This window comes from Rattus norvegicus, chromosome 2 (genome assembly GCF_036323735.1).
Source record: "Rattus norvegicus strain BN/NHsdMcwi chromosome 2, GRCr8, whole genome shotgun sequence".
NCBI lineage: Eukaryota > Metazoa > Chordata > Mammalia > Rodentia > Muridae > Rattus > Rattus norvegicus.
Genome location: NC_086020.1, coordinates 38,032,129 through 38,056,928, shown reverse-complemented (window position 1 = coordinate 38,056,928; position 24,800 = coordinate 38,032,129). Strand labels below are relative to the sequence as shown.

The 24,800-nt window shown below is 40.3% G+C and overlaps 1 pseudogene; it reads right to left on the bottom strand.

Annotated features, from left to right (window-relative positions):
- Positions 1 to 24,800, bottom strand: part of LOC134485775 (trifunctional nucleotide phosphoesterase protein YfkN-like) — a 36,908-nt pseudogene that overhangs the window by 3,523 nt on the left and 8,585 nt on the right.

Sequence of the window (24,800 nt, the reverse complement as noted above, 5' to 3'; positions counted from 1 at the left end):
TTTCGAGCTAAGATTACTAGTTTACAGAATGGTTCTAAGTAGGAGACAAATGATTCACCCAACAAATCGTTTTAAGAAGGTGAGTACCGGCTGTGTTTGGGGTTTTTTGTTTGTTTGTTTGTTCTGAGGAGACGGATGCTGAGCGAGCATAGCCCCCGCCCTGAGGACAAGCCTCAGCAAGCCTTCCCTACTCTTTTCTGCAGCTGTCCCCACTACTCTAGCCTTTGGGGAAGTTAGAGGTAACCCCGGTGACAGTCAGTCCTGCCCTGGTCTATGCCTGCTTTCTTTCTCTTTCCCGCTGTATCTATCTGTTCCTTTTGGTGTCATATTAAAAAGCACCGCCTGACCTGTTCTGGTGCGTCAATGCATACCAGGGTTTAGGCACGCATCACTTCTGTCATAAAACAATATGATGAATTAGCACAGTTTATACTCACTATCACCATGCTAGGGCTAGAAATACAAAGAGATAGAAATCCCCTAACATTCCTTCTTGTGAGCTTTGATATAGTGGAAAATCACTAAGCAAAGCACCAAGACTATTAAACAACAAAAACCATAGTTATAAACCTGCTGAACCAATATTTTAACTATTGTTTGAAATTCCCAGTATTTTTAAATGTAGAGTAACACATAATTATGGATTTTTTTATTTCCAATTAAAGAAACTTTTGCTTGAAAAACAAAAACCCTTAGGCTTCCAATATGTCACTAGATAGTCTTGCTACCACCTGCATATACAGTCCACCAAACCACACGATGCCCTGACTACAGAGAGACAACACAGAGAAAATGAGAACAAAAAGGCCATGCGGTTCCACTGGCAAAAAAAAGAAAAAAAAAGTAAATTGCTTTTAAAGAGTGGTGAGTAGACACAAAAAAAGAACAGTTTTTAACTGACGACTGCAGATGACGTTATAGTCAGGAACGGTGACGGAGAGGACAAGGATCTGGTATAATGACTAAATAGAGAGAGGCCAACAATAAAATAAAGAATGGAGGCTTGGTAAGAGGCCAAAGAATTAGAAACAAAACCAAGCATTCTTCTCCATCCCCCCACCAATTTAAGGGGCAAACAGTGGCAAGAAGAAAAAAGAAAAGGGGGGAAGGGAGAAAGAGAAGAAAGGACAAGAGGGGAGAAAAGGAGAAGGGGGAGGAAGAACAGAGAGAAACAAAGTCTAAACCACCTTAGGTTCAGGAAAGATGTCTACACAATCACGGTTTGCAGCCTGTTGGGAGTCAGCCAGGAGCGGACCACATCCAACACCCCATGAGTCCATCCCTTCTGGGCAGGACCAACCATAAATGAGGCTTCTGAAAAGTACACCGGCTTATGGGTACGGAAAAGGATGAGGATCTGAGAGATGACCAAGCTGGTAGTAATTTTATTTAAAGCCCAGCAGCTGCCACCATAGCAGATGCAGGAAGGAGCCTTTAGGTGGATAACGTCAAAGGTCCTCTTGTTCTGCGTGCCAGGAAAGGAAAAGTAACCACCAAAACTCAAACACAAGGGCCTCAACCCTCACACTCAGCCAGCGCAGTGTCACGGTGGTGGCAACGGGCACCTTAAGGACCAATTCTGAAAGAGAGCTGACTTGCTTTGTCCACCTGACTGCCAACTCAGTCTGACCCTCAACACAGGATAGTCAAACAAGGCCACGGGAGTGCATGGTAACTAAAGTCTTTCCTTTCATCTAGATGACCAGAAAATCACCCCCGAGGACACAGAAAGCTTAAAAGAGACTATCATAAAGCCCAAGAAAGCAAACGCACAATGCCAATTGCAACCTATGTTCCCCTTTTTCTATATTAATAATTAGCATAAGAGTCACTCTGGAAACTGAAGAAATAGACTCAAGCTGGAGTCAAAGGTGGGCTCCCGTGTAAGCACCAAGAAGGATGTTAAAGATCACACAGAGACCCAACATCTTAACCACAGCCTACACAGCAGGGCTGGACCCAGGGTCCTGGAGCTAAGTGGGTTACAGCCTACTGAGCAACACTGATAATTAACACTCACTAGAGAACTGAAGGGAGACCCAAAGCTCACAAAATAGTATTCAAAATGTCCAGAAGAAAGTCCAAAAATATTTAGGAAAAGAAGGAAACACTGAAGTTCAGGAGCACAGGGAGCCAATGCTGAGATGACATAGACACTGAACCTTTCAGAAATATAAAGCAGCTATTAGAAACATACTCAGGCAAGCAGTCCAACCATTCTTGAAACCAATGGGGCAGTAGAAAGTGTCTGCTCTGAAATGTGACATAAAAGAGAATCGGGAACTAAGGAGGTGACTCTGGCCACACACTCTTGAGGACCTGAATTCTATCCCCAGACCTCAGAGTCCATGTTTAAAAGAGTATATCCAAGCACGACAGCGAGTATATGTGACCCAAGTACTTGGGGGATAACACAGATCACTGAAGTTCACAGACTAAAGAAACCAGTAATCTCCAAGATCAATAAGGGGCCCTGCCTCACAAACTGAGATAGAGAATGACCAAGACAGACTTTGAGCACTGAACTCGGACCTCTGCATACATGCACACCTTCAAACACACCCTCACACACACACACACACACACACACACACACACACACACACACACACACACACACCACCTACCTGAAGGGAATAAATCCAATGAAATTTTGACTTGTAAATAAAATTAAAATTCACTAGGTAGTCTCAATAACAGAATGTAGATTAATGTTAAAAGTCATGAACTAGAAAAACATACTGATAAAAATTTTAAATCTTTATACCAGAGAAGAAAATATTAAAAGAGGAAAATATTAAAAAATAAATAAATAACGAAGTTTCTGGTATCTTTAAGACTAGAACCCAAGAGCTAACTACATCATCTAGATTTCAGAAATTAAATAAAGTTAATTAAAGAAACAGTGGAGGAAAAATCTCACGAATTCCATGGAAGAGATCCACAAAATCTAAGCAGAAGCAAAAATATCTGAGAAACAGAACCAGATGCATCAGAAATTACCACTGAAAATAAAACTCAGGAACAACTACAGAAGACAATGGTTTGCAAATAAAGGGAGAATAATATGAAAGAATTTATTCAGACCAAAGGGAAATGAGACCAAAACATTGGAAACTGAGACATGAAGAAAAAGCAACAGAAGTATCTGGGAAAAAAATAGAGTGTTCTCTTGAATTCTTTAATTTTTAATGTTTGAAATGAAAATTTAAAATGCTGTGTGGAACAGTTTCTACAGACAGACAACAGCTCTCGGGACAGCCTCCGATCCAGTTGTTAGGGGACCCACATGGAAACGGAGCTGCATGTCTGCTACGTATGTACCAGGGGCCTCGGTCCAGCCCGTGTCTGTTCTTTGGTTGTCAGCTCAGTCTCTGAGAGCCCCGAGGGTCCGGGTTAGTTGACTCTGCTGGTCTTCCTGTAGAGTCCCTATCCCCTTCCGGGTCCTGAATCATTGCCCCAACTTTTCCATAAGAGTCCCCAAGCTCTGTCCAGTGTTTGGGTGTGCATCGCTCCATCAGTCTCAGTCAGGGTAGAGCCCAGTAGAGGACAGTTGTGTTAGACTCCTGTCTGCAAGCATAACAGAATATCCTTAGTAGTGTCAGGAACTGGTGCTTGCCCTAGGATAGGTCTCAAATTGGGCCAGTTATTAGTTGACCGTTCCCTTGGCCCTGGCTCCATCTTTGTCCCTGCATTTCTTGAAAAACAGGCCAAATTTTGGTCAAAAATTTTGTGGGTGGGTTGATGTCCTTATCCCTACACTGGGAGTCCTGCCTAGCTTCAGGGGGTGGCCTCTTCCGGTTCTATATCCCTGCTGCTCTGCTTCTCAGCTAAGGTAAACCACATCGACTCCTGGGAGCCTGCCCTATCCCAGGTCTCTAAGGATTCCCCTCATCCCCTAAACTGTAGCTCTCCATTTACCCTCCTGGCCCTCTGGCCCTCTCTCCTATCTCTCCCCACACCTTATCCCGCCCCCCCATGCCCATCTCCATCCGCTCCCCCACCCAGTTTCTTCCCTCCATCTGCCTCCTATGACATTTTATTGGCTTTCTAAGTGAGCTTTAAGCATCCTTGCTTCCCCTTCTTTCATGTTTGGGTTCTTTTGGGTCTGTGGAGTGAGGGCATCATGAGTATTCTGTACCTCACTGCCAATAGCCACTTACCGGTAAGCACATACGATGCCTGTCCTTTTGGGTCTTGCTTACCTCACTCAGGAATTTTCTAGTTCCATCCATTTGCCTGAAAAACTCATGATGTCCTTGCTTTTAATGGCTGAATGGTACTCCATTGTGGAAACGAACCACATTTTCTGTATTCATTCTTCAGTAGAGGGACATCTGGGTTGGTTCTAATCTCCGGCTATTACAAATAAAGCTGCTATGAATGTAGTGGAGTGCGTGCCCTTGTGTCCAGTGGAGCATATGCCCAGGAGCGTATAGCTGGGTCTTCAGTACAACTATTTCCAATTTTCTGAGAAGCAGCCAAATTGATTTCCCAAGTGGCTGTACAAGTTTGCACTGAACCAGCGATGAGGAAGCGTTCCCCTTGCTCCATTTTGATCTTAGCCATCCCGATAGATAGTGTGAGATGGGATCTCAGGGTCATTTTGATTTGCATTCCCTGATTAAGGGTGCAGAACATTTCTTTATATGCTTCTCAGCCATTCAAGACTCCTCTATTAAGAACCTCTGTCTAGCTATATACCCCTTTTTAAAATTGGGTTATTTTGTTTGTTAGTGTCTACGTTCTTGAGTTCTATATATAGTTTGGATAGTAACCCTCTGTTGGGTTCCTAACCAGGCTGCCTTTTGTAGCCTCAGTGGGAGGCCAGACAAGATTAGCTGTATGTGCATTTACCAGGAGAACAAGAGAAAGGGGTGACAAAACTGTGGTGACAGAGGAAGGGCACGCTGGGCAGAAGCCACAGAACACATAAAATACAGAATGGAAAAACAGAATCAAATACAAAATAAATACTAAATATTTAGACATGCAAAACCAAAAGTAATTTAGTAGAGTCAAAGGTTTCCAACTCACAACTAAAAGGAGAGAAGCCACAAATTGCATTCTGTCTCATAAGCATCTAAAGAACGACGACTTGCGTAGTTTAAAAATGAGTGAATGTGCAAAAATACACAGTACAAAGATAAATCAAAAGAAAACTGGACTTCAGAGCAGAGAGAAAGAGACAAAGGATGAAAGGGGAGTACTGGTTTTTTCATAAAATAGGCAGGTAAGTATTATAAGCTTCACCAGCCATACTGCCTTTGTTACACAAATCTAACTCATTATAAATTAAGTCACAGAGAACACCTAAATGAACATGTCTGGTTAAGAGGAAGCAAAGTTTATTTACAATAATAGAGAGACAAAAAACTACAAAAACAACAACCATGCTGTAGTTTTTGACCCCTTCACCTTATGTAATAAAACGGGCAACTAGTCAGTATGGCACAACATTGAATATATGTCCCTAACAACAAAGTTTTAAATACCTAACCAGACAACCAGAACCTAAACAAATGAAAGAGAAAACAAAATCATGACCAACTGAAGAATTCCATATTCCTTACTAAATACTAGAGTCGGTAGAAAGGTTGCAAGGATTTAGAAGAACAGAAACATTTAGCACCAACTTTTAAAAGTATATGTTAGAGTGTATATATAATATATATAATATATATATACACTATAGAGTATATATATATATATATATATATATATATATATAGAGAGAGAGAGAGAGTATATGTTAGAGTATGTATAGTATATACATGAAAATTTAACCAAGGCATTGGAGACATATCTCCAAGGCCATGAGATAAATACTCCAATATTAAAGAATGGAAATCCTATAAAATATGATTTCTGAGTAGAAAGTAGAAACCAGGGACAAAGGTAAAAGGAAATCTTAAAAACTTAAATATGTATTTATAAATAATCCATGGATAATGAAGAAAATATCAAATGAAATTTGTGTTCTGAGCTAAACAAGGGTACAGATACAACATATCAGCAATCGGTATGAGGCCACTAAAGTAGTGCTTACAGAGAAATTTGCAACACTGAATGTTTGCATTAGGAAACAATGATCCGAAAGCTGTGATTAAACTTCTACCAGGAGAGCAGCAGAAAGGGGTGACTAATCTGAGGTGACAGAGAAAGAGTATGCTAGGCAGAAGCCACAGGTTATTGGAGACACAGGTTTAAGACATCCCGTGCATCGGGAGTTAAAAGATGGGTTTCTTATTAAATGAGAGAGCGGAAGTACAGTTGACATGTGACAGGTGACATGGGTTTGGGAGGATGACATTGAGCCAATTTGAGAATATGCCTCGGAGGCACTTGAGATCATTTGCTGTGGGCTAAAGGGAACTGTTACGGAATTTCAGGCAGAAGCATTACATGAACAACTTGATTTTTAGAAAAGTAACTGGTGCGTTAGTATGTGCTGAGTGCGGCCCCGTGGAAGGTCTGTTGGAAATAGACAGAGAGTTTCTCAGGTATAATCAACTAATCAAATTTCAGATGAAAGTTGATTAGTTTATATGCAGAGGTATTGTCAGAAATTTGATTAAACTTAGATGCAAAGGTATCTCAAATATCTTTAAACTGCATGAGAAAAATACCAATATTTGAGATCAATTAAATTACTCTCCTAATTATGTATCAGGTTCAGCAGACTCTGACTAGTATTGCTTATCATATATATGTCTATCTGCTAACATTGATTTCATGTTCAGGGCCTAAATGCATCTCTCTCTCTCTCTCTCTCTCTCTCTCTCTCTCTCTCTCTCTCTCAGTCTCTTGATATATATCTCTATATATAGATATATAGAGATATATATCACATTTCCCTGAAAATCATTTTTCTATCCCTTAATTCTATTTATAGTCAGGCTAAAAATCATTGTCTCATCATTGAAGTTGCCCACATGCAAACAGACTTTAGCATACTGTCCTGGTTAGTTTATTGTTAACTTGGCACAGACTATAGTCATCTGCAAAGTGGAGCCTCAATTGAAACTGGTCTGTGAGTGAGCCTGTAGGGCATTTTCTTGATTGATGACTGGTGTGTGAGGCCCAGCTTACTGTGGGTAATAACACCCACCTGGGCTGATGGCCCGGTGCTAGAAGATGGCAGGCTAAGCAAGCCAGGAGGAGCAAGTCAGTTAGCAGTATTCCTCCATAGCTTGCCTCCAGGTTCCTACTGAGAGTTCCTGCATAATTATGCCCTCATGGATGAATGCACAATGAATGAACCAAGTTGCTTTTGGTCATGGTGCTTTTTATCATGGCAATTGGAACTCTAAGATACGTGTCAATTATAAGAATTATGGTGGAGCTGATCGGATTACCCAAGATACAATCCACAAACCACATGAAACTCAAGAAGGATGACCAAAGTGTGGATGCTTCAGTCCTTCATAAGAGGGGGAACAAAAATATTCATAGGAGGAAATATGTAGACAAAGTTTGGAGCAGAGACTAAAGGAATGGCCATTCAGAGCCTGCCCCACCTGGGGATCCAGCCCATACACATACAGCCACCAAACCCAGACAATATTGCTGATGCCAAGACATGCATGCTGACAGGAGCCTGATATAGCTGTCTCCTGAGAGGCTCTGCCAGAGCATGACAAATGCAGAGACAGATGCTTACAGCCAACCAGTGAACTGAGAACGGGATCCCCGTTGGAGGAGTTAGAGAAAGGATTAAAGGAGCTGAAGGGGCTTGCAACCCCATAAGAACAACAGTACCAACCAACCAGAGCTCCCATGGACAGATCCATGGCTCCAGCTGCATATGTAGCAGGGGATGGCCTTGTTGGGGACCAATAGGAGGAGAGGCCTTTGGACCTGCCAAGGCTGGACCCCCCAGTGTAGGGGAATGTCAGGGCAGGGAGGTGGGAAGAGGTAGGTGGATGGGTGGGGGAACACCCTCATAGAAGAAGAGAGAGGGGAGATGGGATAGGGGAGATATGACAGGAAAGCGGGGAAGGGGATACCATTTGAAATGTAAATAAAACAATATCTAAGAAACAAAAAGGAAAAGAAAAGAAAAAAAGAATTATGGTGGAACTGAAGACAATTTTTTGGGTAAATTCACTTGCCTTGAATTGAGAAAGAAAAGCACTGGAAGGAGGAGGCATTGTTAGGATGAAGCTCAGTAAAAAGTTACATCAATTGTTTTCCATTAATGATAATCATATCTTATTAATGTCATTTAGCTTAAAATTTTACTTCTGCATCAATAAATAAAACTGTAGTATTTAGCATATCCTATATGATGTTTTAAAGTAAACGCACTTGGGAGAATATACAAAATAACATGTGTCACCTCACATAGTCGCTGTGTATTAAGCACACTGAACTTTCATCGTTTTTTAAGAATACAATGTATCCTAATTAACTGTAATCATCATGCCCTATAATAAATCTCTGGAACTACTTCTCCTACCAACTGTAATTTTATATTCCTGGACTAATATTTCCGCACTCCAGCTCTGACAATCTCCATTCCACTCTATAAATAAAATAAGATTTTGTGTCTCCATCTGTAAGAACATGTAAGTCAGTAAGATTTTTTTTAAAGACAACTTTTACAAAAGGGTAAAGACAGAGATTCATCTGAGGAAGAGACAGACGAATGGCCAATAAGTACACAAAGAGATGGTCAGCATCCACAACCATCAGGGAGATACCAAGCAGCATCCCAAGACCCTGCTTCCTCTTAACTGGGACAGGTAGTGGGGAAGGTAACAAGTGTTGGCAGGGAAGTAGAGACACTGAAGTCTCTAGGTGACATCCTGCTGGGACAATGTTAAAGCAGTGCAGTCACTTTGGAAAACAACCTATCAGGTTCCATATAACTCAGCACTTCAAATCCGACATGTACCGTGTGCCTGAGCACCCAACCAGCCCTGCTCACGTGTTTTCACAGCAGCAGTGGTTGTGATGGTAGCAAAAATGGAAACACTCGAAGTGTCTGTGATGAGAGATGGGTGAACGTGTTACTATCCACACGTGGGGCGCTGCTCGGCAATGAATACTGCTGTGTACTACAACACGGATGAACCTTGAGAGCGTGCTCGGTGGGAGAAGCTCTTAAAGGAGTCGCATCTCTTGGGATTGGCTCCTATAACTGACATACCAGGTAACCAGGGAGATTAAAGGAGACCATGCTTTCCTAGAGCTGAGGCTTGGGAGGAAAGTGAAAGTGACCGACTGGCGATGGGCAATTTCTTTGCACAGTGATGAGATGTTCTTGAATGGATTCTGACAATAACCATAACCGTACAATTCCGAAAAGATAGGGAACAGCTGTACAGAATAAGTGGATGGATCGTATAATGTGTTGATGTCCCTATACATATCTAACCTAATTTGATATAGTAATTCATCAAATTGAAAGCATAAAGTGTTTCTCTGACTTCTCTCCAGAGGATTTCTTTCATATTTTCTCAGCTTATATTTCTTGCCACTGTGGTACCCTAGGTGTAATACGACAATACCTAGATTATAATATTCTCAGAGACCTGCTTTAAGGCTATAACACAAGGGAGAAGCACCCTCATCTAACAGAATTCTAGTGAGATCTGGGAATGAAAACTAAACGGCAAAGTAGTGCTTTATTTTTCAAATAATCTGGAAGACGTAAAAGAAAACTGGGTTTAAGTGCTTGAATACTGAAATTCAGTAGTACATAAATATACTTGCATATAACTAAAAATAATGCTGATTTTTAATGATGGCTTACATTTTACATACCAGTATTCTGTCACTCTCAAAAACCGTTTAGTAAAAATAAGAATGAGAGATCTTTTAAACTATACTTACATATTAACATTGACACTTTACGGCTTTTTAAATTTAAATTGTAAAATGTTAAGCCGTTTTTAAGTTTTTCTTTGTACAGTCCCATGTTAAAGTTAAGACCATCGTGTAGTCGCAGCCTATGAACATACCTCCCATCCGGAGTGGGGCACTTGTAAACCCCATTTTCAAGCACTTCAGGCAGCTGCACACCCATTGCTCTGATAACTAAGACTAGGTCCACTGTGGGGAGTGTGGCCTAAAGATCGTGCAGTGAAATTCCCTGGTGGGTGTATTCTGTCAGATCTGAGAGTGTCTACAGTGATTCAAAGAGAGGAAAATGTTTTAGTTTTCTCCATCTGGCAGTACTTGGATGACTCAATGTTACATTTAAACTCAAACTCTTAGATTCCTAGGACAAAAGGCCCCGATCTGGTTTCTAATATCTGTCTCCCATTTACCTCCAACTTAATCTTACATGTGACATATTCATTAGAAGATCTGATTTCATGTTAGCTATCATGCTCTTCTTAACTAAAAGTTGTAATATTAACAACCGAAAAGTCACTGCCCTCTCTCCCTCTGTCCACAGAACCAGGCCTATGATTTACAGAACAAGAGATCTTCACAGGAAGCAACTACAAAAAGTTTCACTCTTGGGAAATGTTTTCTAAACCACTCATATGTAAAGTTAAGACCATTTGTATCATCCACGAAAAACGGAATTCTAAGAAGTTTATCATTCGGATGTTAAGTGGGGTTACACTATAAACTTTGGGGAGCAGAAGGCAGAAGCTGAAATGTCATCAGACTCAATGCCTGCTACACACCAGGCCAGAATCCTTCCACTGAGCTCCAGCTCCACCCTATTCTAAACTGTGGAAAATCGAGACCCAGTGTCCGCAGTTAGATAATGCCTAAGGCTCTCAGTTACAGCACATGAGCTAGAGTTGTTTATAGAGGATTGTTTTTAACTTTCTATAGACTCTTAAAGTCTTAAAACTCTTAAGTCTACCAACTTCAGACAAAAATGGAGAGGCCAAGAGCAGGCCCCTGTCAGTCCAGCAGAAAACCCTTATGGTTTCCTTATTAAAGAGGTAGGAAGGCAGGACTGGTCAAAAGCAGAAACTTCCAGTGAAAGACTTGGATCTATTCCCCTTCGTTTAGTCGAAGTGTATCAGCACAACAGGTTTAAGACACATGAGTGACAGGTGATTTCTTCGGAGAAATTACACTGACAAACTGAACTCCGGAATCTGGTGCCAAATACCCAATCATGATGGGAAATGGGTAGCTGAACTCATGAAATTAATAAAGTTTCTAAGTAGGACTTTATAAATCTTAAAAATGCCTACTATTACTACAAGTTCTGGAAACCTGGTTTTGGTCATTTTATGTCCTCTTTAATACCGAAATCCCCTGAGTTAAGGAGTACCACGCCAGCACGTGTGGCCTCTACCATCGAATTGGTCACCAGATTCCCAGGGTTTCTCTCACATCTTCTTATGGTAATTTCACGCCCATGGGACAGAGAACGTCTTCTAAGGTATACTAAAAGGAGAAAACTAGCTTTCTAAAGCCAATATTCCTTGTGTTTTATCGATTTTTTAAATTAACTTCTCTACTTGACCATTTATTTTTACCTTCAAGTTAAAATCCAAAGAATTTACCAGAACTCTTCCACAGCACAGTACCAAAGGAATACCAAAATACTAAATAGCCACCAGCGGGCCACTTTTACACTATATAATAAGCCATGTTCCCATACAGTTTTGAAGTCTCTATCCTAGCCTTTTAGGCCAAAAGCCTGTTATAAAAATATATAATATACATGGCAAGCTGATCCAACAAGAAATAGTTAATTACTTCCAACTGAAATATAACAGAAGCCTCTGTTTCTATAGAATTAACACATGTGCCAAAGGTTATATTAAATAATAAATGCACAGATATCAATATAGCATGGCTTATGTTTCACAAATCCCTCACAAAATAGCACACACACACACACACACACACACGCATACACACACATACATACTCCCATACACTCACACACACACATACTCACATACTCACACATACTCACACTCACACACTCACACATACTCACACATACACACTCAGACACACACACACACATACACACTCACACATACACACATACACACACATACACACTCACACATACTCACACTCACACATACACACACATACACACTCAGACACACACACTCACACACTCACACATACACACATACACACACACATACACACTCACATACTCACACATACACACACTCACATACTCACACATACACACACTCACACATACTCACACATACACATACACACACATACTCACACACACTCACACACATACACACTCACACACTCACACATACACACACACTCACGCATACACACACACATACACACATACATACACACTCACACGTACACACACACTCAAACACACTCATACACACTCACACATACACACACTCACACATATACTCACACACTCTCACACATACTCATACACACTCACACATACTCACACTCACACATATACTCACACACATACACATACTCTCTCTCTCTCTCTCTCACTCTCTCTCTCTTAAGCAGCTACAGTTGCCCAACATGCTTGGGGCCCTAGAAAAAGGCAATCCTTAAGTGACCTAATGACAAATCAATGAAAGTTTGAAATATGTAATTAGAAGAGAAGGGTGGGAAGTCATATTTTTAATAAAAATTGTTACAAAAAAATCACCTGTGCTTTTGTAGTAACCTAGTGCTTAACAAAAATATCAATCTCTTTATTAAAGAGATAAATACCAAATTTGAGTACAGGAAAATATTTTATTGATATCAGTTTTAAAAAAAGATATGTTACAGTGGGTCTGAATTCCTTTTATTCTTTACTTCTAATTCGAAGATGGCTCATTATTAAAATGCAGATAGTATACTGTGAAGTCAAGAAAACTCTAAGATCCAAATAATTTATAAATATACGAAATGAAGAAAAACATCATTTTGAATATGAAATGATCAACCTGTATCAGCTAAATAACCAATTCTATTTCCCTAAAATAACACTTTCGATGCTCAAGACTTAGGAAGTTACAAAAATAAAATTAAGAAGCTCTTATAACAAGGTTATAATATAGAAAATATCAGAGGTAATCTAATTTGTTAAATTCCTATTATTATTTACAAAGTCAAAATAAAATGAGTGGATGTGTAAATTTAAAAAGAGAGAAAACTATCACAAATGAATTGTGACTGAAGATGCCGTCAATCACAGGCTATGACGAGGTCTACAACGCTGGCAAACTATCCCCGTGATCAACCCACACGTCGCTCTGCAACACAATCCTCGCCCACCTGTGTGTTTTGAGTAAAATCTCTTACTATTGCTTTGACACATGAATCTTCTTCCAAATAGCTCAGAATGTCCACTTTCTCAAATGCACACTGGAAAGAGGCACCAAACAGTCATATAGTATATCTATTTTTGTCAGATTTTTAACATCAGATCCACTTTTGACAATCCAAGTCTCATTCACTTTCCTGATTCCATACTCGTGGTCATGGCTTCCCAGAAGCAAATCGAACCCTTCCGCGCGCTGGGCAAGTCTTGTGTCATTCCCACTTGATGTGGGTCATCGCAACCACAAGATCCGCTCTGTCTGCTCTGAGCTCCGCTGCCAGATCATTAGCAGCTTCCACGTGATCTTTCTAGTTTACCTTGGCCTCATTAACCGTGGCCACAGTATTGAGCCAGTCCCACTGAGCCGATCCTTCCGATGCTTCCGATTGGCTGTCTTTCTGACTGCGCCATGTTCAAGAGGTTCAGATGGGAATCTGTCACTGAGGAACCATGTTAAGTGCATTTGTTCCATAGTCTCCCAAAATGTCAACGCCAAAATCAAACGCATGGTTTCCTAAAATTGAAGATAAATGACATGAAAAGTTAGGTTTAAATCACAAGAATGTTTTTCCAGTCCCAGCTTCCAGTAAGTGCAAGACTGTAAGTTAGGAGCAAGCATTTTTAACACGTGTCTGGTTAATTAGCCCAGCTTTCACTTAACAAACGCCGTGGTTTTTAAAGGCCTTCAGCTATGTCTCTTTGCAATCCTGAAAGCACTGTAGTCCCAAAGAAAATCTTAAGGAGTTTGGAAAAGAAGCCTTGCAATGCAGGGAAATGCAATGGTATGACCAATAACTCATCGAAAATACCCTAATTTAAACTTATGTTTAGTGCATGTGATCATGCAGACATACTTCATAAAAATATTCATATTTTTTTATTCCCAACTGAAAATTTGTAAGATGCAATCACACTATGATAGGAGGAAAGTCCTGGTATATCTCTACTGTATTTATAAGAACTATATTTGTCACAAGAGTAAATAAGTGGTCATTAGGAAAATCAAAGACAGAATCGGTGGTATAAGCCTTCAGTCCGGTTATTTGGGAGACTGAGTCAGGAGAATCACAAGTTCAAAGCCTGTGTTAAGAACTAAGTTCACGACCGGTTGGTCAATTTAGTAATTCCTGTCACTGAAAGTGAAAAGCAAGCTGGATACAGCACAGCCGTACAGCACTTGCTTAGCATACAGAAGGACTCCTCAGGGAGTCCCTAGACACCAGTGACTCCTCAGGGAGTCCTTAGACACCAGTGACTCCTTAGGGAGTGACCGGGAGGAACTACTGTACTGGACCCCTTCCTAAGTGAAAGTTCAAGTAAGGTAAAAATTCTCCACGAATTTACATTTCACTGTTGCGTATTTAAAAGCACCAGATTTGCATAAAGCAGGGTATTTTAAGAATACAGTAAAATATTTATAGCATTTTTTAATTAATATGATACATGCAATCAACATTTCAGTGGAACATTAAGATGTAGGCTGGCAGGTTTCCTCTGAAAAGACGTTGAGCGGTTATGACACCTTACCCATCCCTTAGAAAGTCACAGGCCAAGGAGAATTTCCTTCCCTTTTTATAATTAGCTGAAGGTTTGGGGCACTGGAAACCATGGCATATCTACTTTGTTGGAATCCTCATATATAAGGAAGATGTGCAGATTTTTTTAATCGAAAAATCCCAAATGCTCCCAGATCTTAAATTTTTGGAGCACCACAAATGAGTAAGTGATTCCATATGAGATGGCATGTAACGGGTCACTTAAAAATAAAGAGAGGCAAAGCATTGCATTGAACTTCCAACTATTAATCAAGAAAAAATACAATGTAAATGATTTGGGTTTGGACTTGCATTCCATTTCCAAGGTAAATCATTATTAAATTAATAATGATTTAATAAATTAATATTAAAAATCTCTGAGATCCAAATCACTTCTGGTCTAAAGCATTTTGAATATGAAATACTTGGCCTATATTAGCTAAATAACCAGTTATATTTTCCTCCAGTAACATTCTTGATGCCCACAAGTCTTATGAAGTTATGACAATAAAAATAAGCTTTTATAACAAGGTTATAATATAGACAATCTACAGAAATCATTTTTTATGAACTAAGATGAACAGGAAATTGGTACTTAAAACAATATGCCATTTATGCTGGTACCTCTCCAAACAAAATACTTAGGAATAAATCTAACAAAATGCATAGATATACATGTGTGTTTGTTCATAAGATTCACTCCACTAGAACTGAACATTTTTGCTACTAAAGAAGGAAAAGGCAAAACAACAAATGGAGAAGGGGAGCTGAAGAGGTCGGCAACCCCATAGGAAGAACAACAATGTCAGCCAACCAGACCTCCCAGAGCTCCCAGGGACTAAACCACCAACCACAGAGTATACATAGAGGAACCCATGACTCCAGTCACACAGGACGGCACTAAAGAAGTCCGTGGTCCTGTGAAGGCTTGTTTCCCCTGTGTAGGGGAATGCCAGGGTGTTGAGGTGGGAGTAAATGGGTGGGAGGGAGAGCATCCTCATAGAAGCAGGGGGAAGAGGATGGGAGAGGGGGTAACGGGGAAAGGGGATAACATTTGAAATGTAAATACATAAAATATCAAATAAAAAATTAAATATAATAACCCTATTAAAAATGGGGTTCAGAACTAAACAAAGAATTCACAGCTGAGGAATGCTGAATGGCTGAGAAACACCTAAAGAAATGTTCAACATCTTTAGTCATAAGGGAAATGCAAATCAAAACAACCCTGAGATTTCACCTCACACCAGTGAGAATGGCTAAGATCAAAAACTCAGGTGACAACAAATGCTGGCGAGATTGTGGAGAAAGAGGAACACTCCTCCATTGTTGGTGGGATTGCAGACTGGTACAACCATTCTGGAAATCAGTCTGGAGGTTCCTCAGAAAATTGGACATTGAACTACCTGAGGACACAGCTATACCTCTCTTGGACATATACCCAAAAGATGCCCCAACATATAAAAAAGACACGTGCTCCACTATGTTCATAGCAGCCTTATTTATAATGGCCAGAAGCTGGAAAGAACCCAGATGCCCTTCAACAGAGGAATGGATACAGAAAATGTGGTACATATACACAATGGAATATTACTCAGCTATCAAAAACAATGCCTTTATGAAATTCATAGACAAATGGTTGGAACTGGAAAATATCATCCTGAGTGAGGTAACCCAATCACAGAAAAACACACATGGTATGCACTCATTGATAAGTGGCTATTAGCCCAAATGCTTGAATTACCCTAGATGCATAGAACACATGAAACTCAAGACGGATGATCAAAATGTGAATGCTTCACTCCTTCTTTAAAAGGGGGAACAAGAATACCCTTGGCAGGGAAGAGAGAGGCAAAGATTAAAACAGAGACAGAGGGAACACCCATTCAGAGCCTGCCCCACATGTGGCCCATACATATACAGCAAGATGGATGAAGCAAAGAAGTGCAGGCAGAAAGGAGCCGGATGTAGATCGCTCCTGAGAGACACAGCCAGAATACAGCAAATACAGAGGCGAATGCCAGTAGCAAACCACTGAACTGAGAACGGGACCCCCGTTGAAGGAATCAGAGAAAGAACTGGAAGAGCTTGAAGGGGCTCGAGACCCCATATGTACAACAATGCCAAGCAACCAGAGCTTCCAGGGACTAAGCCACTACCCAAAGACTATACATGGACTGACTCTGGACTCTGACCTCATAGGTAGCAATGAATATCCTAGTAAGATCACCAGTGGAAGGGGAAGCCCTTGGTCCTGCTAAGACTGAACCCCCAGTGAACGTGATTGTTGGGGGGAGGGTGGCAATGGGGGGAGGGTGGGGAGGGGAACACCCATAAAGAAGGGGAGGGGGAGGGATTAGGGGGATGTTTGCCCGGAAACCGGGAAAGGGAATAACATTCGAAATGTAAATAAGAAATATTCAAGTTAATAAAAAAATAAAATAAAATAAAAAAAGAAATATTGTTTTAGGATAAGGAACAAGAGGAGACAGAGAGGATGGGGTTATCAGTTTGTGAGAGGGATGAGTAGGAACATAATGTATGTATGGAAATATAATGTACTGACTTGAAAAATTAATAAAAATTTACAAAAAAAATTAAATTTAAGAAAAAATGCCCATGGAGACACACACACACACACACACACACACACAGAGAGAGAGAGAGAGAGAGAGAGAGAGAGAGAATATGTTTTATGAAAGAAATCAAAAATGAAATAAATAGAAAGATATCATGTGTTGATGGACAAAAGGCTCAGTATTTCCCATGTCAATTCTTCCCAACTGTTGTACAGATCCAATGCCCTCCTAACCAAGATCTCTACTTAAAGAACGTCATTCCGCGAGTATTAGCAAACTGGTTCTAACGTTTACATGGAGAGCCAGAATACAAAGCACAATGTTGATGGAAAGGAAAAATAAACGAGGGCTGATGGTTATGTAACTTGAAGACTTACTAAAATCAATGGTGCTCACGACAGGGTGTCAGCAATGAAAGTAATAGATAAGTAAACCCATCAAATCAGTCATCAGCAGGATGGAGAGCTCTCAGATTTACGTAACTACAAAGATTGATCTTTGACCAAGTGGAGAAGGATTATTTCCTTTGATCTGTATTCAAAGTTGTTTTAACTCCGTAGGCACATTTTTTTTTTTAAAATGAATCTAGAAAGACTAGCCAATACTGGTGACTTCTGGACTGGACTGAGAGACCCTGGCAAGCTACATAAGAGAGAGGCTACCCCATTCTTAAAGAATTTTGGAGGCAAGAATAGCGAACCTGTACACAAAAACCGTACGTCTTATAAAATAATTTTTAATATCTTGTAATCATAAAGGTAATACCATATAAACTGCTACTATGATTAGCATTATGGCCATCCTGACTGCCTTCAGAATCATTTAGGGGATGCTTAGACATGGCTCTGGGCATGTTTGTAAGGCTGTGTCTAGAAATAATTGACTAAAGGGAAGACACACCTTAAACTGACTGCCTGAGTGGAGTAAAAAGTCCTCAGGGTCCCCTTTCTCTTCATCCTGATCCATCTAGATGCAAACAAATGTCTCAGTTGCTATACAGCTGCCCAACGCCATGCTTTTCTACCATGATGGACTACTTCCTCTCAACTGCAAGCCAAGGTCAATTCTCCATGTCTTACATTGCTGCTTGTCAAGTGTTTGGTCACAGCCACAAGAAAAGTAACTAAGACATCACTAACAGATCTAACAGCTGTGGAGCACCCTGTCTGTATCACGCACTGTTCTTGGTCTTAAACATACAATAGATAGGAAGCAGACAAAGCCTTTGGGTCCTCGTAGAATGGTGAGAGACAAAGAGTAAGTGAAGTGCATCCTCACATCTATTCAAATGGCTACCAAGACGTGGGGAAGAGGAATCTCCAAGGGCTGTCAGTGATCGTGTGAATTAGCGCTCATTATAGAAAACAGTAAGAAAGCTAAAAAGAGAACAATTGTAAGACCTAGCAATTTCACCTCTGATAATTCATCCAAAGAAGCTAAAATAAAGATGTGACAGGGATATTGGTTCTCCCAAGTTCATGCAGCACAGGTCAAAATGCGAAAGATTTGGAGTCTGTCTCTGTGTCCACCAGAGGAAAAACCTGTTTTGTAAATGTATGTATGCATAACAGACTATTGTTCATCCTCTAGAAAGGATGAGATCTGTGATTCCATAAGCATGAGGGACTGGAAGGACAGTCTAAGTAAGATAGCACACTACCGAAAGACTATGCATACACTTATTTATATGTGGGACACTTTAAAGAGGTGACTCTATCTGAGCAATGAGTAAAATGATGGCTATACCAGAGGCTGGGGCAGGGACAATCTATAGAACAGGGAGTTCTCACAAAGAGAGGAGAGGGGGGGAGGGGGAGGGAGAAGAAGGAGAGGAGGGGAGGGGGAAGAAGGAGAGGAGAGGAGGGGGAGGGGAGGAGAGATAGGGAGGGAGAGGGGAGGGGGGAGAAACAAGTTCCAACAGAGCATGAGCTGTGCCACATGTTTACACTAGTCCACAGCAATGTGACAGCTCAAAGTGACTATCGAGACATCTCAAATGTCACCAGAGTACTTCATGAAACTTACTCATTGTAAGTTTTCACTCTACACTCTATATTACGCCACATTGTGCATTTAGATTTACTTATAACAGCACAATATACTCACATCTGCAAGCAATTATCACACCAATTTAAATGCTAATTTAAAAAGTAAAGTTAATAAAATACATACAGTAATTTTTATTTAAAATATGCACTATAGAAACTTAGTTTTTAATGACAAGAACAGTAAAACTAAGGAAGATCAGATTTAGCATTCAATTGTTTTATATCTAATTTGTACCTCAGACTTCTAGTGCAGCTGAAGGCCAGTACATCCGTAGACCAGAAGATCAGTAAAGATACAAAGTCAGACATCATAAGCTCACATAAATCATGACTATGACTTCAGCCGCATTTTTAAAAGCTGAGAAACTGCTTTTACTTATTTATTTTGTTTTGCTTACTTTTATTTATATGGGCTTTAAATTTTTATTTATGTAGGCATATATGTATGTTTGCATCATGAACTCCAGGAGAGGGTGCATGACATCTGAGCTGGAGTTCCGAGCTTGCTACATGGGTGCTGGGATTTGAACACTAGTTCTCATATTTGTGCAAAAAGAGGTTTAGCAGCTAAGCCATCTCTCCTTTTAAAAGATATTTCTGATAAGCTGACCAGACTCCAAAGCATATGATCACTTGCATTTGTACCTGGGAAGTACAAATGCCTCTGTGCCTAACCCCAGTCATTAAAAGCCAGGCGTACACATAGCTGGAACAAAAGGAGAGCAAGAGCCAAGCCAGCTCTGGGAAAGCCTGATAGAAGAACAGACAAAGCACACAATACCACTGGCACATGCTAAGATACATGCTACTAATTCCCCAGAAAACTCAGGTTTTTTGGGTACTCACAGCCCATAAAACAGGTCCAATCCCAACTCTCCATCTTACGTTTATCCCAAGTTGCACTGGTACAGCACAGACAAAAGAAGAAAGAGTCTCTGTTTTTCCCTTTTATTGAAAACAGTTTCTTTTCCTGTACAATATATCCTAATCCTAGGTTCCCCTCCGTCTATACCTCCAAGTTCCTCCCCACCTCCCCACCACTCCCATCCAGACCCTCCTTTTCTGTCTCTCATTAAAAAGGAAGAGACTTCCAAGTGACAACAACCAGACATGACACACAATAATATAAGTCAAGACGTGGAAATTGAAAATGGACATGGAAACCCAAGAGGAGGAGGAAATGTCTCAAGAGCACACACAAGTCAGAGACCCACTTGTAAGACTCAGGGGTCTCATAAAAACACTAATCTGATAGCTATAATATACACTCAGAGGACCCATGCAGACCCTGTGCCTGCTGCTTCAGTCTCTGTGAGCTCACACATATCTTGGTTAGCTGATTCAGAGAGCCATGCTCATGTCCTTCATGACCAACAGACGGAAGATTCTTAAAACCAGCAAAACTTCCCAGTCTAGGAACAGCAGTTCACAATAGACACAAACTAGTAATGTAATTTTGTCGTTTGGGATTATGCTTCCACCATCTCCCCCTTGCCTTTCCTCCTTCCAAACTTAGTGTGTGTGTGTGTGTGTGTGTGTGTGTGTGTGTGTGTGTGTGTGTGTGTGTGTGTGATTGTGTGTGTGTGATTGTATGTGTGTGTGTATGTGTGTGAGTGTGTGTGTGTATGTGTGTGTGCGTGTATGTGTGTGAGTGTGTGTGTGTGATAGTGTGTGTGCGTGTAGGTATGTGAGTATGTGTGCGTGTATGTATGTGAGTGTGTGTGTGTGTGTGTGTGTGTGAGAGAGAGAGAGAGAGAGAGAGAGTGAAAGAGAGAGAGAGAGTTGTTCCTAAATGTATAATTACAGCCTGCTTCATTTCAACAAAATAAACTGATTTTTTTTCAGGATGTAGGTAAGATGGTGATGAACAAGAAGAAATGAAAGAAACAATGGCTGCATTCATATTTGTTTAGACAGACAACAGTCTGTCTTGGACAAAACCCAAACAAGCGAAGAATATTGAGGAGTGTGGGAACTAACAGAAAAGAAACGCTTTGCTCACAGTGAAATGTCTTGTTACTAAGTCTGATGACTTTATCACATGAGCATGTATTTATGAATATCATGATCTTATGATAGGGCATTTTAATGAGTTGGTCTGCCCTGCACCACTGGTAGGCTTCTCCCCAGCTCCTCTCTTTCTCTACCCTGCTCTGGTTCTGGATATTCCAAGTTCAATGGACTCCATTAGCCGGCTCCTTCTGCTTGCTTCCTATTGGACTAAACCAATTAGATACAGGCAGGAAGTGAGAGAACAGGTTGGAATACAGAGTAAGATCAAGGTAGTTAGTACTCAGATTTCCCCTTCCTTCGAGGTCACTGTAGAATGACTGTGTGCTATACTGAAAACCGTTAATCTATCCCACCAGCTGACCTTCCCAAGGAACTCATCCCTTCCCTTTTCAGGCCTCATGACACTATGCTCAATAATAATGTTAACAGGAATCGTATATAGCAGCACTGTGGTTTTAATATTTTCTATAATCACATTTTAAAAGAAATCGAGAAAAGCAATTTATACTCTTTTCAATGTCTTAAAATGCCAGTGTCTATATGAAGTTTCCAGCGCACCTCAGGTTGAAGTCATCACGTTTTAAGTGCTCAAATCTTTCTTATCCCTCCCTTACATATTTTCTTCCTTCCTCTGAATCTTTAAAGTCCCTTTATACTGCCCCTAAATTTCTCACACGAATGTGTCATCTATTTTGTGTCAGAATAAAAACTCACATGTTCAGGGAAATGATTTATATATAGAATGATCAAGAAAAACTACAGAGTGGTATAGTCACAACATGATCTCATCTACATGAAAAAATGAAGCTGGAAAGAAATACTGCATGCGAAGCTAAATGACGATGTCCTACTTAGATTTCATTGTCACCTTGTCACAGCCTAATTTCCCCTACAAAAATGATGTGAAAGTCTCAACAGGGGGATTGCAGAGATCACATAGGCTGGGAGGTGGGATTATGGAGAACTGACTTGGTTGTTAAATAATATGGCTTCCCACTGTTGGAAGCACCATAAGGGTTGTATAAGGAAGCAAGCTAAGTATGAGTCTACGAGAGGACAACATAAGTGCTGATGTCCTATATGATTTGTTCTTTTACCAGGTGGCCTTGTCATCCGATCCATTCTCAAGATAAATATTCCTAAAATCTAAAATGTCCTAACAACCTTGGTCGACAACCTCTCCACATTCCCAGTTTTATTGTAAAAATTAATAATGATAATAATAGAACCACCTAAATATATAATAGTAAATCTGTTAAATAAAGCAATGTCCAATAAATGGAACACTTTGCAACTGCCAATGTAACAAAAATAAAATCTCATTCACAGCATTGTGAATGAACTCAGTGACCCTGAACAGTACATTTAAATGGTAAAAAGATAAATCTTATTATGTTTATTTTACCGTAATAAGAAGACACGAGAAGATGCTCGCAATGCACTTTTCGCTTTTTAAAGTAAAATATCAGCAGTGTGACACCAGGAGCCGGGAGATGCTCAAAAGCTGACAACTGATACTTTCATCCATTCGCTGTATAAAATCTAGAAACACTCACATGTCTTCCGCCATCCAAACATACAAATACAGCCACTGCCGGCTACAGCATCTCTCCTAAATAGGATGGTAGCTAGATAAACAGAAAGAAGCCTGTAAATCTCTGCCCTTGCTGAAACTCTTTAATTACTTCAGCGTAAGCAACTAATGTCTAAAATGTCACCAAAGTGACGCCCTCGCACTTTATTAACAGTGGGAGTGCCCTTTGTTTCCCTACCTGCTCACTTTAAGGATGAAATAGCTGAAATGCTTCCTGTGGGCCTGTGTGCCAAGCTACTGTCTTCTTCGGCCTTCAGAGAAGCTCTGTGAGGGGGCCTCATTATTTCCCAATATATGTCAGAAAACAACTGAGAGACCAGTCACTTTATTTTGTTATTTGTTTGATATATTGTCCTGTTGTGGTTTTTAGTTTGGGGTTTTCTAGAGGAGAGAGGGAAATAGGGACTGAATTCATAACCCAGGACAGCTAGGAACTCACTATGTAGCCCAAACTGGCTTCTAACTAAAGGAATCCTCCTGCCTCAATCCACTGAGGGCTGGGATTACAGGAGTTCAGCACAGCAACCTCTTTCATTTTCATCGCTCAGTGACAGCGTGGTGAGCCACGATCCAGACCCAGGCCCAGTTGGCTTCAAAGCAACGGTCTTACTCTAATGACATGTCTCACTTTCAGACAGGCATAACTGAAAACCACCACAGAAACACAAATTTTGGTTGAGTAGAAATTTTCAAGTTCATCGTGCAATCCTGAGAGTTGCTTCTGAGTACTGTAACCTGATAAATAGGATTATTTAGCTGTTATTGTTTAACATCAAATAACCGAGTCTTATGTAAACTGTTTTTAAACCTCAAATAGTAAAAAAAGTATTACTTACCAAAAACTGTAAAACATACTCCCAATTCATTTAATATAGAAATCATAGGCTTCCCTTTTGTTATCGTACTTAAGGCAGAAGGATTTAAGCAGTCGCCGCTGAAAATCAAGAATGGATTCAGGATACTGAATCTTTTCACAGCCGTTGCAAATCTAATAGAACAATGACCTGTGTTATCTATCACTGAATGCCTTTATGAAACGCAAAAGCAATGTCTCAAATAGCAACATGACTTTTTCTTAAAATCGGCACAGCAAAAATATGAAGATCTCGAAAGATGTTTTTAATAAGATTGTTTCTCAGAGCCAAGATATCTCAGTAGCACGTTTGCATTCTGGAAAAGACAAGACAAGCTCCCCCACGAAAAGAACCCACTTAAATTAAAAATGTATTATGCCTCAAGAGATATTCTTAAAATACAATGTGAAATTATTTTAAAGAAAGCACTTTAAAACATGTCAGAATATTGAAACAATTCCACAAAATGCATATTACAAGTTATGTCCCTGTGAGCATCAAGAAAGGTGTGTGTGCAGGCTGAGCCTAGGCCTCCCCACACATATGTAACAGATGTGCAGCTTAGCCTTCACGTGGCTCTGGAACAACTGGAGCAGGGGCTCTCCCAAAAGCTGTTCCCTGTCTGTGGGATAAGTTCTTCTAGCTGGGCTGCCTTGTCTGGCCTCAGTGGGCGAGGAAGTGCCTATCCCCACAGAGACTTGATGCCAGGGTTGGGGGATACCCAAGGGGGCTCCTACCCTCTCAGAGAAGAAGAGGATAGGGAGAGGAGGGTTGAGGGGACAGTGATCAGGATGTACAGTAAATAAATAAAAAGAGAATAATTAAAAAAAGATAAAAGATGTGAGTAACGCTGAACTAGGTTGTTTAATATAAATTTTTTGCATCAAGTTTAATATAAGATAAGGCTTCTTTGTGGCCTTGTAAC